The following is a 17,187-nucleotide window of genomic DNA, read 5'->3' as shown; positions in this document are numbered from 1 at the left end:
TATTCATGACTTTACTACATTTTTATATGTAATTTTTTTTTTTCATGTTAAAAAAGTTTAATAATAAAAATATTACAAATAAAAGAATTTTTGTAAAATTTATTAGTTAATCTCATTTTCAAAGTAATATTTTTATAATAATATTTCAGTGATACTCAAATTTAATATCTTGTTAATATTTATTAATTCTTCTAATTTTATTAATTATATGAATATAAATTTTTTTTAAAAAAGGAATTATTAAAATTTATTAATAAAAACTTTTTACTTACCTCAGCGATCTTTCTAAGAATTTACTGTGGTGGCTCTCAGCTGATACCTTTCGCGATCTTTCGTTACTGAAAAAACTGTAGGTTTTAATATTTCTTTATTTATTATATATATATATATATATTTTTCATTAGATATTTAAATGAGAACGAGATAAGGTTGATGGTCCCCGGAGTTTTCTTAAATCTTATTAATTTGAGAATTCTGTATTTTTTATTTTTTTTACTATAACAGTTATGTATTTAAAAATATTAATAATTATTGTTATATATAAAAATATTTATATAATTATTAAATGAAAAATCTTTACTTAACTTTTTTTTATTTATTTACTTATAAATTTTATTACAATAAAAATTGTAAAAAAAAATATACTTTTATTTTTTAATAGAGAAGTCACATAAATATTTTTAATAAAATTATATTATATTACTTTATTTATTATTTTTTTCCCTTAAATTGATTGAAAAATTTAAAAATTTATTGGGGAAGAATAAATTTATTATAATTCTAGAAATTATATTACTTTTATAATTATTTATTAAATGTATTCTCGTATATTTCGTCCTTTATTTATTGTTTATAAATTTTTTTAAAGAAGATAAAGTACTAAGCAACTTAATATGTATATCATATTTATTTAAAATTTAATATGTTTAATTTTTATTTGATAAATAATATAAAATAATATTAAAATTTTTTTTTTACTTATAAACTGTAGAACACAAATTAAAGCATTATTCAATTAATAACTAATTTTTTTTTTAAAAAAAATTGCTAAATATTTTTATAACACATTTTAAAATTATTTTTTTCATTAATAAGTAATTCATATTAATTTTTTTATTTGTAATTAAAACATATATTTGTTATTATTAGCGAATTAACTTCAACGCCAAAAATTGCTTGCTGCTCAATTTTAAATAATTACGACGTTTTTAATAAATTTCAAATCCACACTCCGCTGTGCACTTCGAAAGGGCATATTGTTAACTTTACACTAACTTCCTGTCATTCCGTAACTGAACAAAAGCCTGGTCCATTATAAATAAATTACTGGAAAAGTAATTAAAGAAACGTCCATTAAATAACGACAATTTATATAAAAAAATTATTATAAAGCAATAAAACTAAAAATATTAGATAAATTATCTTTGGCGTAGAAAATTTTTATTCCAGTCCTCTTATTATTTCTTCGGTTAAGCCTGTGTCTCCTCTTATATTTGCTTTACTTTGAATTATTTTTTCTTAGTGTAGCGAGCTACGTTAAACGAGTTATTTTCGTCATGTATGGGATTTATATGAAATTAGCACGCGGGTTTACGAGTGTTGTGATACACATTTTGAACAATATAATAAATATAAATTTTATCACGCTCTAAAGCCTTAGTTTCTACTATGAAGTAGAGTACCACAGAGGTTAATTTATAGCGTGAATTTTTATAAACAAGCATTTCTGTTCATAAAGAAATAAAAGTTGCTTCTAATAGGAAATAAGTTATTTGTCTTAAAGCCTTTTCGCTGAATGGTGTCATCTGCAACTCTGTAAAAATATAATTGTAAATTTTCTTCAATCAGTACTTTAAAATGACAATTGATTAAGTCTATAATATTCAAACATTTTATAAGCTATTAAAAAGATAAATTAAACTCTTCACTAATGTAATAATTATTTCGTGTGCAGATGATACCCGTCCCTAAATTCTAACATGCACAATAATCACTAACACCACTCATCCGGGCTGGGTCTGAAGCCAAAACCTGTTAAATAAGAAAAAGCCTGCTTGACTCAACTCAGTTTTGAATTACACTTCCGGGGCACCACCAGATTTCTTATTAGGGATTATACTAGATTAGTTGTCTCCTTTAAGTAAGGTCATCGCCTCTATTAAATTTCTTTATGAATAAAGCCACGTGACTGTCCCGAAGAGAAGTAGATATAAGACATTTTGTTCATATTATTTTTACAAAAAAATATTCTTACAAAGCTTTCAGAAAATTTATTTGAAGTAAGCATTTAACTTAATTAATTTTAGTTATAGAAGAGTATATTAATAACAACTCCTAAGTTACTAAACTAAAAATCTACTTTAGTAGATTTATAGTCGTTGAAGTAAGTCTTAAAAGGACTTATGAGACTGAATATTCTGGTATTATTAACTGTTATTTTAAGTTACCCCTTAATATTTTTCTGGCTTTTTACCGCAGACAGTTTTAGCATCCTTGTACAAAACCTGTTATCTTTTCACTTAATTATTAACTTTTTTATCGTTTGCTTCTGTTTTAAAGTTTTTTATAGTTAATTTGACTAAGTTTCAAATTTTCTAGTGAGTCACTAGTTTTTCTCGTTTAAATTTTTTTTTTTACAAATAGTAAGTATTAATATTTTTACCGAGGGTCGAGCAGTTAACCGACAAATTTACTATAACAGACCATTTTGTTAAAAGAATGCGAAAAATTCTTCATATACGAAGGATAAAGTTGCTTGTAGTAGGGCATAAAGCTAGGCTAGCCCCAATACACGACTTGTAAATCAGTTGCGAACAATTAGTCTCTTGTACTTCACCAGACGTTTCAGTGTTATTATCTCTTATCTTGCTTAAATACCATAAAAACCTTACTTTTTACAACTATCTTTTACTACGTGTAGCTCCAGTCTTTATACATTGCTGCCTTTCTTTTATTGCTACGAAAAGTCATAGATTCAGATACATACGTTGAACAAGCCTCTCTATATGACTTTTAATAAATAACAAAAAATTTTTTAATGTATGAGGCGTCTTATTGCGTTTAAGAGAAAAACTTTGAAAATATTTTTTTAATCCTTTTAAATAATTTGTAAAATAAGATCTTATTTAGTGGTCAAAAAGTTCTAAAACTATAACCTAAAAAGATAAAAAACCGCTAAAAGAGCGTAAAGCAGAAAACAAAAACTAACTTTTTAATTTTATTTTTAATAAATGGTACCTTTGGTGTTCGCTTGAGTCAAAAAACGCTGAATTTACGAGCTTTCAACCAGGTGATAGCGTACGTAGTAGATTTAAGCTTCTGTTAACTCAATCTCACACATATATATCTTTCTACCTCCATTTATTTATTTATCCTTAAATTTGACGTACTACAACCACACCACATTGGTAGAAAGCCTAAAATTCAGCTTAATCTGATTTGTAACTTAGAAAAGAAGCTAACCCCGTCTCACAGGGCGTTAAGGAGGTGAGCTGTAGTGGTTACCTACAACGAGTGGAAGACGTGCCATACATTATGTCTCGAACAAATAAACTGTTGGGGTGAGCTAAAATTAATCATAGCTATACACGGTTAGAAAGTATTACCAACTTCAGGTCACCGTGCAAGTGAGCGCCGCGGATAAACTTTAAGGCACCTGAAATCCTCCTCAGCAGTCGACTTATTATTATTAAAAAATTTTGCGGATGCTCGATAAGACGAGCGCTGCCTCTTAGTTCTGATTCGGGCGCAAGTACCTTGTTGTTCCTTTTCATCTGGGGAGGAAGAGCAGTTCGTAATGAGCTTCCCAGCACCCACTAAACTACTAACAAAATTCCTGGAGGTTTGTCTTCTAAAATCGAACGGGTTGAAGTTCTGTCCGACAAGTCCCCCCGCAGTCAATTTTAAACCGCTTGGACTTGCTTAATGTTTAGTTAACTATTTTAAGACCACGGTACGGTTTGAAAATGTCAAAGTCGGCCAAATATTTTCGAATAAAGCTTAAGTTTGTAGCCCATTGACAAGAAACTCCTTTTACACAAAAGAGGAGATAAAGTCCTTTAACTTTGCTTTGTTATTGAGGTATTTAACGTGATAGCGCAAGGAAAATTGCTTGTCGAACCAATAACCAAATCAATCGACTTCTTTTGCTAAGAAACCGCTTAGCTGCAAAGCATTATAGTAACTGCTTTTGTTTTAAATCTTCTTTATGACACAAAAATAGCTTTGCTTTAAAGTGGGTTATTTGTAATTCGCCACTAATGAAAGCATACCTCAACTGCAGGAACTTAAGGTCGCGCGTGCATTAACTAAATAAGGTGATTTGGAAGCAGATGTAGGCAGCCGTATCATTCGCAATCTATTAAAAAAAAGTGGAGGTATTGCCAGGTCTTGGTATGTCCAACATGTATAAAGCAAATATGAGGGGAAACAGAAGCGATCCTCTAGGGCTCCCATAGTCGGTTCTTTTATAGAGAGCTAGTTTTTCTCACTCCGATCAAAAAGTTCTTTGGTGCAGAAATGATTGAAGCGATAAAGAATAAACTTGTATCTCAGGATTGATAGTTTTATTAAAAGCCCAGCGTGTCATACCTTGTCGAAAGCTTTATTGACACCTGAAAAATAATGCGCATGGCGACTTAATGTTATTAAACCCCTTACTGGGGTGTCCGGAGAAACGCAAAAGCATCCGCATAGTTGAGTGACCTCTCCGAAATTTAAAATAACACTCTGGTATACAACCAGTACTCTCCACAAAATTTCGCAATCGTCCAAGTATTCCAGTCTTAGCTATTTTATCAATACATGATAAAAGAACTTATAGGACGCTTTAGGATTGTAGAAGGACACTTTAATTTAGCAATGCAAACGACTGCTGCCGTTTTCCATCGTTCAGGAATTGTACAGGATTTATAAAAATAATTAAGTGAAACTGAGGCTTTTATTGTTCAGGAAGGTGTTTAAGTTTGTCGTTGGTTATGACATCAGGACCTGGCGCGTTTTTTAGGTCACAAAATTTATAATGGATATCATTTCTTTCGTGTAGGTATGTTCGCAAGTTATATTTGGAGGAGTGTTACCACGATTAGCGCTACTGTCGCGTGCAGGAGCTACATTCTTTTTGATTAGGCAGTGACTGAAGAAACTTCACACGATAATATGCGCCTTAACTTTATAGTCACAGGTGAAGGATGAGGTTTCTTGTAATAATTTAAGGATTTAACAAATCGGTACACTGGAAATAGAGGTTTTGACGTTGCTTTCACACCATTTACCGATATGTTGTTTTTTTTTACTGTTACTATAGTAATATTAATAATGGCCTTGCATAAAAACAGAAACATTTTAATTTAAATTTTAATAATTTGTTTATGGTTTATTGTATTGGCTTTACTTTAAGTAAGAAATATATTGTATTTATTATATTATTTTAAAAATCTAACTTTATATTATTAAGTTATATCACTGATGTATTGCATGATCGTTTAATTTTTTTTCACATAAAGGCTTTGTGTTAATTTTAAATGCATTGAAAATAAGTTTTTCACTAAATTTTTTTAAGTTATATTTCACACTATTAGGGTATTATTTTGTGCCATTTTGTCATATATCTTATTGAGGTAAGTCTTAGGTATAGCTCCGTCTACCTTGTATGACTCTACCTCTCTAAAATTCTCTTAGGTGTGCGCTATTTTTAATTTTTAATTTTTTAACCTACTTCACAATTACTAAATAATATATTGCTTACAAAATGTATAATAGCAAACCACATCATTTTTATTTAACAACTTTGTTAAATAAAGAATAATGGAGAGTATTGTAAATGAAATGTAATGTGGTTGAAAAAAATTATCTAATAATATAAAATAACTTTCACATTTTATTTAATTTAAACGACTCAATAATGCACAATAAAAAGTACGTTTTAATTAAACTCGTCTAACGCTATTTATTAATACAAGCTAATTGTAAGAGAATATACCTGCCACAAAACCTTTTATTAAACGATAACGTAAAATAAAGCTATAAGGCTCTATGACGTATCTTCGTAAAAGAAAGGGTGTTACATCATTAACGGATCATGTTTGTTAAACTATACATGAGCGTTGACTTTTCTTCGTTTTAAAGTTTTGTTGAGAGGGGGCAGCTCCACTGTCACAACTGGCCACATGTGACTATTTCGATCACCTAATATCACATTCACACCCTATTTAACCTATAAACTAAAACACTATTGATTTTTTAAATTCGTACCGAGCTAAAAACTGTTTCTGGGAATTAAAATATATTAGAATTAATAAGTTTTATTCAATTAAATAATTCGAGGGAATCATCATTTAAAACATAATTAGGTTGTGCATTTGCTTCATGAGCTTCTCAAGCATAAGGTTAAATAAATATATTTTATGCTATTTTTCAATGACCTTAACTACAAATTATTCCTTGCCGGTTATATATAAAATTTAAAGTTTCTATTTGAATTATTGAGGCTTATAAATATATAAAATACAAAGTAATCATTTTGCATTAAGGCCGAAAACCGCATAGATAAATTTAGTTTTACCCTTGTCTCTATCAAAGTGTAATACATGCCTTTTTAAACCTAGTTTAGAGACAAGAGGCTTCTGAAACATTTTAATTCTTGAAAAATTTTACGTAGTTATTTATCTCAAGCTAGTTATGGTTCTGAAGAGCGGATCCTACACTTTAAAAAAAGAGAGAAAGAGTGGTACTGCAATTTATTAAAAACTTCAGAGGATGTAAAGCAACCGTTCGCCCTTTAATAAAAGTAAAGCTCATTAATAAAAATAAAAAATTTAAATGATAGCTCAGGGAACTGTACACTAAATAAAGAATGAAAAGTATATAAATTTGGTAACCCCAAGTTATAACAAAAAAAGTTCTTGAAATGGACCTTTCTAGTCAGATACAGAGATATTTAAGAGAAAATATAGAACCTTTGGCCATTTTTGCATAGTATAAAAACTATGACTCCAATAAATAAGTAGGTGAAGACTAGTAACAAGAAACAGTTTCTTTATCTTAATTGGGTTGCACCTACTGTTATACATAAATGAGTGGACACCGCCTACTACACTGAACCCCACACAAACACAATAAAATAGTTTGTGGGGTTCTTACGTAGAGTTACTCCCTAACTTTAGCATGTTACAAAACATCCTTCCGTGTACATGCACCTCCCCCTACCTCACTATCCCCCACTTTTACTCTTAAAAGCTTAAGCTTGCAACTTAAAAATTTCTAAATTTATACTACTCAAGATTTTCTTAAATATCGCTTCATACTGTTTACAAGCCCTTTTAGTATTTGCCTCTTCAAGGTCGAACTTATTAAAATTATTTTGCAACATTCCTGTAACTTTTTTTAGCTCAAGTTCACTAGGTAATAGAAAAGGATCTTCATTTAACGCTTTCTTAAAATTATTTAGCTGCCATCGTAACAGCAACTTTAATTAAGCAGTTTTTACCATGCTTTCAAGTAATAACTTTTATAAATCCATTAAGGCGACCGTATTTAACTTGTTGCTGTTAAATAACTCAGAACTTGTAAATTGTTTTTTACCTTTTCAGAGCATAAAAAATTAGGTATATTAATTAAGGTATTTTTTAACTAGTTTCTGTGTTCCGTCAGCGTTTTGATGCCATACATTAATTACAACTCATTCTCTAAGGCTTAAAAATATAATCTCCTTTTAACACGAATATGAGAAGTTACATTATTCTTAATTGATGTAAATTAGGTCGATGTAAACTTAATAGCATCAAATATGTAAAGTATAAAATTTTTTATTATTATAAAGCATGTGTGACTTGTCCATTATTTTTTATTTTAGCTCCGCGATTGTCTTCCTCTTTTAGTGCTCAACAGGATTTTGCGCTTTTAGTGTCGTAGCTTAACTTTAGTCTGAAAACCAGCAATATGTTTAAGCGATAGTTTTAGACTAGACTAGATCAATATGTAAGCTAAATGTTCAACAGGTGTGTCAGGCAGAGTTAGTAAAATAACTTAGTATCTAGAGGAACATTAAGTAAATAGCTTGTTGTTACGTAATATTTTAAAAAATTTTAACATTAACAGAAGTGGTAGGCCCCTTTCACTTCTCTTCAACCAGTTTTTTACCATTACGTGGCCCTTTCTGATTCCCAATTTTTCGAGAACAATATGTGCTATTCACAACTCGCCACATAATTGCCACTCTCTAGGGATTTTTTTAAACGAGTTTAGGGGTTTTTGACCTGTTAATTACTCATAACCTGGCTCTTACGCCTAGAACATTTGCTAATCTGTTAAACTTATGGATGTAGCCCACTTGACAATTTTATTAATACAGGCCTTTGATAGCAAATTTCTTAGTCGTCTTACTTTCTACTTAGCTGGGGATTTGTAGATATAAAGTGAGCTTTAACACTTATTTCGCACGGGAAACGAGATATTATCTTATTCACAAAATTAGTTTAAGATCAGATATTATTTCTTAAAAAAACCTACCACCTATCAATTCTCTATGACACTTTCACCTCTCTACTGTAAACTATAGGAAAGGAAAGACGAAAAGGCTTGTTTTTGTCCATACATAATTACACTATTTACAGCTGCTTATGTTAAGCATTTTCATTATGTCGACAGCTTCTTCCCTTTTTATTAATTTATTTTTTAATAATCTCTATCGAGGTGGGAGGTATACTAAGAAAATAATTTTTTTTTAATTTTTTCGTACTCATGTTCTGCTTAACAATTTCAAACTTTTCTTTACTATCTAGTTTAAATTAAATAATTACTTGTTTTACAATTAAACTAACATTAGAAGGGGGGGCTTTACAATTAATCTGCAATAACATTCTTACCTGGTATTTACTTGAATGTCCATTACATCTCTACAATGATCATTAGAGGTTGATCTATTAATTCTTTTTTATCACAAATTTATCATCATACTCATTACTAAATAATATGACGACTTTGATAATCAATTTAGATTATAATTTTTTAAACTTACTTGTATGTAGTCCATTAGCTTTCTGGTGGACCATGCGACAGCTCAAGCCTCTCTATATGTTACGTTTCTCTGAGATTTATTAAATTTTTGTTACTCACATATGCTATAAAATGTAAACGAGCTCATATATTTTGTAAACATAATTATTTCTGCAATACATCCATGCTCTTTTCGTACTCACTAGGCGCATTCTCACAGTCAAAAAGACCCTATTGTACTTTCTACTGTTGGCCATAGTGATAGCGATATATTTACTTAAGTGCATCTATCGTCTTTATTAGTAGCGCTTTTCATCCTCAAAAAACCAAAACAGTATTTCGTATAATGCTATAACAAAAATACCCTCATTCGGGGTCCTGTAGCTTTAAACCGCTTTTTACGCTAATCGGCCCTATAGATCATCATATATATATATATATTAAACCCTTTTTTGACAATTTTTAATGCTTGCGCTTTTAATAATAGGTTTTCCAACCATTACCTTGTATAATTTTAAATCTTGTCGATAGTATTTTAAAAATAGCTCGCCTTGAATAGTTTTTCGCATTCTCTTATAATAACTAATGCAGTTGTTCTACCTTAATTTCGTATATCGTTTTAGCTTTTCAACTTTACTAAAAAGTGGTTTCAGTTTCGTTTTACGCTTCTTATTTCTGAGTTCTCCTGGCTAGTGTATTGATGTCCTTTGCGTTTATTGTTTTATACACAAAGGTGTATATTATCTCTACTGATGTTCAAAATTTTAAACAATGCTTTTTCTCACTACGTCGTCGAAGGCTGACAAAATTACAATTCTAAAAACCTTATCTTTATATCTTTCCTAATCTTTAACGTACCTTCAAGCGTAGATTCAAGACCTTTATCTTCGCTGGGCAACTTTGCGGTATAAAACAAATTTTTATTGAACCCTTTCTTCAGAGCAAAACATACAAGCCCTTAGCAGGTCATGAAGAACTACAATTAGTAGCATCTTACCTATTCATTTGTTAAAGTCTAGATGATACCAGTTATACTACTTTAAAAACTTGGATATGTAGGGATATTAGCATACGCTTTATAACTAATATAACGTTAACCTATCAAATATTTATAAAATTAAAAAAATTTAATATTGCCTAAAAATTGTTTACATTAGATAATAGGAAGGCTCACTGTAACTTTAAGCATACATGAGTTTTATGAATTTTTATTAAAAATATAATAATAAAAGTTAATGTTTTAAGATAAAAGTTGGGTCAAATTCCGGTTATTACTTATTTGCAGTTTGTCAATGAATTACAAGTAAATCTAATTATAGTATCAATAAACCTATTTTAAAAAAAATCATAATTTAAGTTAGTTGATATATATTTACTTTAGTGCACTTGAAAAAAACTTTAGTTATAACTTCAAAGAAAGTAAAAAGCTACTTCGTGCGTACAAATTAAAATAACTTTCCTTTAGTTTAATGTATTAATTGTATTAAGAAGTTTAAGCGCTCTCAAAACTTATCTAATTTATATATGACTTTCCTTAAGATAATATTATTTTTTAGTTTATTTCTAAGCTAACTTAAAAAACTAAAGTTCGCTACAAATACAAAAACAGTGTCCGACTAGTTTACCTTTCATTCCACCACACGCATGCCCATTATTTTGAAAGTTTAGCTTTATAATTATATATAGTTTTATTGCGTAAAAAAATTTAATATCATCAACTCTTGACGTTCGCATGGCATACGAAAAAATTGAATAGCTTTAGGCAACAATGCTTTAATTTTAAGAAAAATAATTTGATATACTATGCTGGTAATATTTTAGCTTTTGTAAAAATATAGGAAAACAACTTTTCTGTTAATGATATACAGAGTGTCTCTTCCTTAAAAAAAAAGTAGGTTAAGGTTAAGGTTAAGGTTAAGGTCAACTATATGTCAAATAATTTTTCCATGCTGAAACCAAAGGGTCTTCATATATTCACAAATCTAAAGTAGTAAGTTTGTTATATGCAAAATTTGTTATCTTATAAAAGTTCTACCAGTATCTAACCTAGAAAAACCCTTATTAACCCTTATAACCTTATATCCACTATTGGATTAGGATTTACACCGCCTCTTTTCAATTTAGAAACCTATATGTTTATTGATAAATGTTTAAAAGAATCTCTTTTGCATATTAATTTAGTGTTTTCTTCAGTGTTTTTTCCTGACACTTTCTCAAAAGGCTTTTATACCTAACAATGTCCCTAAGAAGTTTACTGCCACCATTACACCCGATGTTTCAAGTGTAATTTTATATATTAGACATTGCAGTTTTTTTTTAGATAATTCTATGAACAAAGAGGGAGTAAAAGTGGTCATTACAGATAAAAATTAAGTACGGGCTTTTAATTTTCAGATAAGGATTTTAGTTACTTCTAACATAGCAGCGAATAATACTAAATGATGAGGTCAGTGGAGATGATATAGGACTTAAAAAATATTTAAATTTAGTAATTTTTAAGGATTACCAAAGTTTACGCCAAGGGTTGGTGGAGAAGGAAACCCAACTGTATATCTTTAATTACATCCATGACACCATTCACTGGGGCTATAAAATGGCTACTATATTATTTATCATTAATAATATACACTACCCGTTTCTTAAAAATATCTTTTATGATATTACTAATTAATTTCGTTATATATATATATATTAACCCACGGAACGTGTAGGCAAATTCAAAGCTAAATTTATAATCTGATTCATGGATTATTGCTCGTGGAAGCACTAGAAATTATATTTAATACTAGCTTTATTATACAACAATAACCTTTACAAATAATAGAATTATATTCTTATAGGGGAACCAGCGGCCTCAAGTATAGCTACTGATTTTACAAAAGATGCAATGATGATTTGGTGATCAATAATTATAAAATTAATAGTAAATTTTTGACAAAATGATACTGGTCATCTTAAACAGTATTTTTAATATTAAAATCCCTCGAAGAAGTTATAAAAAACGTAAAAAATACAAATTCTAATTATTTTATAACACGAATCGTTTAAATATTTGAACGTCTCAAAAAAATTTTTTTTAATGCACCATCCTTATGGCAGGCCCTTCAGAAGTTGCAAAAGGTATAGTTACAACCATGGGTGCGAAATTATATTCACAAAATACGGTCATGAAGAATTTGTTATAACAGCATGCTTCAAGTAGCAATTCGTAATGCCTTTTCTATGTTAGCGAATGACGAAATTTCCACACACGTTTAACCCTCCAGGACGTAAAACGGTTCCTCTATCATATTATGTATGTTCCGAAATGCCCCGATAGGATATCCACGAGAAGTTATCTTTAAATTGTTATTCAATATAGAAAAAGCATGTCCTATTATTGCTTGTTCAAACCTAAATATATTAATGAGCTTCCAAAATTTATCTTTTTATGTTAACTGAAAACGTCAGGATAAGAAAAAGTAATGATGTCGGTAGAGATAACTATTTGGGTTTTTTTTTTTACCTTTACTTAATTTATAAACTTTTTTAGTTAGTTCTTATGCTTTTGGCCAAGTGAATAGTAGACTATAAAGCATATAATTCCTGTGTTTGAAGGAAGTGCAACCACGAAGAAAAGTGTTCCAGCAGAAAACTTGTATTCCAGGAGTTAGTAAAAAACCAAGATCCTTTTTAAACCAAAATTTTTCTCTAAAAAAAATTAATTTTTTTTTTCTATAAATAAAAGTAGTTGTAAATTATTTTAATACATTTTAACATTAACAAGGTTTCAAAATTTAGTTTTGACTTAGAACCGTTTCCTAACCCTTATCCTGAATAAAGGATATTAGTTACTCGGCCTGAGTATATACACTTAGTTATTCCGAGACTCTTATGGGGATATTATCTTTAAGCGTTTAACATAGATGCTATTGATAATTTATATTATCTTTATTATTTTATAAAGAGCTAAACAACAAGTTTTTTATCATTAATTACTCTTCAGCTGATATTTTATTTTATTACGTTTAACTTTAAGAATTAAAATATATCTGAGCAATTTATGAGTTGGGCAATATGCATAATTAGGTGTCGCTATCGTATATCTAAATTCAAATAAAATGATTATTTCTTAATGTTACGTTAACTTCTCACATATAAAAAACTCTGCGAGTTAAATTGAAAGCAAGCATAAACTTAGCTGTGATGAAATCTTAAATAATAACATAGAGTTCCTGCTAAATATATAACAAATAGGGCTAAGGGGTGGGGGCCAAAGGTTGTGTACTACTTCAAATGGGATAAACTTAATTGATTGAGAGATAAAAACCAAAATGGGTGTTTTAATGGGGCAGTTAAAATTCTCAATGCATTCTACTCTTATACAATTATTTTATTAGACTTTTATTTTCTACTTTATCTTGTGAAAAGGGCCTAATTACATATGTAATATATAAAGTATATATAGAATTTTTCATGTGTACATGCGCTAGGAAAATATGAATAGAGTTAATAATGCGTACACCTTTTGACTTTCATGAAAGGTAAAAAAACCAATCAGACCAGCTCACCTTTCATTTTATAATAGATGTTATTTCTTTTATTCATAACACTTTCATAGCATAGCATTAAATTTGATAGTATAAATTTTATTATACATGTCCTTTATAATTCTAAAAATTATCAAGTTTTTTTAAAATAATTTTTGCTGCTTGCTAGAAATTTTATTAGAGTAAATAGTCAGAATTACTTTTAGTTTAATATTTATATAAATGTTTAAGAAAAAAAACGTAGTAATATGAGTAACCTCTAGTATGTAATTTTTCCAATAAATTATTTAACACAATCTCGAAATTATATATTAATTTGTTAAAGTTATTTATCTTTTGTTTCTCTGTTTCTTATAAATACCTCGCTTATATTACCGTCTAAATTTAAAAACGCGTTAAATGTATTTTCAAAATGATATAATAGTTTAAAAAGCTTTGGGCATAACTTGAAATATGATTACTTTATAAAATTTGATTTTTTAAAAAAAACCTTCTTTTAATTTACTTGGTATTATTTCATGTATTAAATAGAGATTTACTTATTTAGATATTGCTCGACTTTGAAGCTTCTAGATCTATGTTACGTAGAGAATATTGAACAAACTTTAAAGCTTGTTTCTGTAACAGCCATATTACCGTCTATAAAGCGACTGTTTATGAACAATTCAAAATTTACCTCTTTGAATAGCTTTATTTCTGCACTGTGTCCTTCTATAGCTATTTGTGAAAAAAGTGGTTCTAAATTTTTCAAGTTACCTCAATTAACATCTTATAATAACCTGGAGATGCTGGACTTATCTTCAACCAGCATTGAAACCATCCAAGAAATAACTTTTTTTGAAAAATTACAAATATTTATTGCAAATTATAATAACATAACTTGGTGCCCTTCTTTGGTTGAGTTAAAATGCTTAAGGAAGCTTTGTCTAAATAATAACCTGATATTGACGTTACCTAACGACATAGGACTATGCTCATATTTAAGGATTCTAGAGGGTTTTTTATCTATTTTCAAGTATAATCTTTTCTTGTAGCTTTACTTTTATTAGATCCTCAGATTATATAATAGCATAATTTTTTATTTTTTTGGTTAAACAGTGTCACATAACAACTTAAGTTCTCTCCCTACAACCTTATGCCAATGCAGCCATTTACGAAAACTAAATGTTTCTTACAACTGTTTAGAAAAATTTCCAAATTTTTTGAATGTTTTAAAAAGATTAAAGTACATTTATTTGAGCAACAATAAAATCCGAGAGCTCGACAATGGCGTTTTTCCACATAATAAAAGGTAAGCAATAATTTTATAACTTTAAATACTTATTTAAGCTGAGATTTAAGGTCATCACACCACAAAAATGATTGGAATTCGTTAATATATTTGGAACTTCATAACAATTACATAACCTGCATACCTGATACAATCAGTAAATTTAAGAATTTGAAGTATTATTATATTTCTAATATATACTCTTCTTTATAACTATGATATTATACTATAATTTATTACTAATATTATTTAATTTAACAAAAGATATTTAAATTGTTCTTCCAACTCTATCACAAGTATCTCTTCTGAACTTGGTAAATGTTCTAAATTAAAACACGTTAATTTTCAGGTTTAAATTATTAAAAATACTTTAAGTTCACATTTATAACATTTTTATTTTAAATAATAATATAGAAAAACCTTTTGGTTTCATTACCGCAGGAGATTATGTTTTTAAAACACTTGAGCTTTCTTGATTTATCATTTAATCATATTGAGTGTATAGACGCCTCTTTATGGAATTTCGTTTTTGACAAGGCTTTACTTAGTTCTAACCCTTACCAAGTTGATACATTATACAAGTCCCTTACATTTAGTTAAATCTATTAATGAAGGGCTTACAAATTGTTTTTCTATATTTTGTAATTCGAATTGTAGTTTAAAAGAAGAAGATAACTGTAATAAAGAGATGAGGAAGGAGTACATGTTGAGCTCTCCTTTGACTCTTAAGGATTTGTGTTGTAAGCAATACTGGAACAGTTGTACACTCAATTTGGGTGATATTACAAGATTATGCCTATTTCGCTAGACATCTTATGGTTTAATTTTTAACAGAGAAAAATATTGATGTACTTAAAAATTGCACAGAAGATGCAATAAAAAAACTTTTATCCGTTGACATATGTGACTGCTGTTCAAATTTAAGGTTGAATTGAGTTGTAACGAATGCAGTTTTCTAAAAGATATATATGAATTATTTTTAAATTTTTAATTTATAATAATATAGGTTTTATGATTCAGAGGTTACTATTATCATACAATGGAAGTACAATTCTTTTGGGGTTCTGAAGACTTCATATTCTCCATTACGAAGTACTCAATTTTCAACATGCTTGCAACAGTATTATCAACGCTATCAATTATTTTCAGAGAATCTATCTCTTAACACTCAACGGTCTATTAAAATAGGAAGAAAGTTTAAGGTCAAACGCTTTAATATTTTCAAAAATATAACTGAAGGGAAAAAATTAGCTAAAAGTAACCTAGAAAATGTCATAAATGAAATTAAGGGTCACATCGTAGCCTCAAACACATTACGCTCTCTCAGGAGCACCAGAGATTTCGCTTTAGGACTTTTTCATATAACTGATAATGGTTTTCTCCCAATTTGTTTTCGATTATGCTCGCGCCACTGTATTACAAAAGTGCTGACGGCTTTCGAGCAACTAGGTTTAACAAAAGAATAAGCAAATAAAATGTTTTTTGTAATTTTCTTTTTTTTTTAAGAGAAGATTGTATAAAAAATTAGGCAATAAGAAAAGTTTAGCTAACTATGAAATGGTGGGTTAGGATAGAAATTGAATTGCTTTTTAAAGTGATTCAGTTTTTACAGTTTTGGTGTACTAATTTTAAGAATAATCACGGTTAAGATATACACCTAAACTAAGAAAAACTGTCTCAAAATTCATCTTTTAAGTAATCACATCAGTTTCTGATACCATAAAAGCTTTTTTTTTTAATAGTAAATCGTTAAGCTTGCAAGTCATTGGTAGTAATAAGACTAATTTATTACGGTCATTAAACTTCAGTTATAAGTTTAAAGACAAATCAAAGGGGTACAATTATGTTTGTTTTCTACATTTCGTTTGCAACCCCAAGCCACCGTGATGTCGGGTTTTTCACTTCCCGTAACTGGTGACATGAACTTTGGTGGACTCTATATATAAAAGTATTTGCTTTGAAGACGACTGGGAAGTAACCTTTTCAAATCTAAATTTTGTTAATTTGGTATCTCTTATAAATGCATACGCAAATAATTAAATTAGAAGAAATGTTTATAGATGTAAATATTTAGATATTTAGAATGCATACAAAATTGGCGCTCTGTGTGCTGTGCCTATAATAGAACAAACTGAATCATAATAAACTAATGCTGTGCAAGTATAACGCTTCTAATGAAGTATCCTAACTATAAATAACATATTAAATAAACAAAACTATTTGGCAAAAATCTATTGAGTACAATCAACACAACGAGTAACAATACAGCTACCGCAGATCAGAATGCTACTTTCAACAGAAAATAAATCTTGTCTTTCTGTCTTTGCCTCTTATACACTTGCCGCCCTAACTTGTCTTTCCATAAGTTGTGGGCGGTGGCTGGGTTTATGGGTG

Source organism: Zophobas morio, unplaced genomic scaffold (genome assembly GCF_036711695.1).
Source record: "Zophobas morio isolate AGI-343-1 ecotype UQ-CSIRO unplaced genomic scaffold, CSIRO_AGI_Zmor_V1 ptg000381l, whole genome shotgun sequence".
Lineage (NCBI taxonomy): Eukaryota > Metazoa > Arthropoda > Insecta > Coleoptera > Tenebrionidae > Zophobas > Zophobas morio.
Note: the sequence above shows the minus strand (reverse complement) of the source record.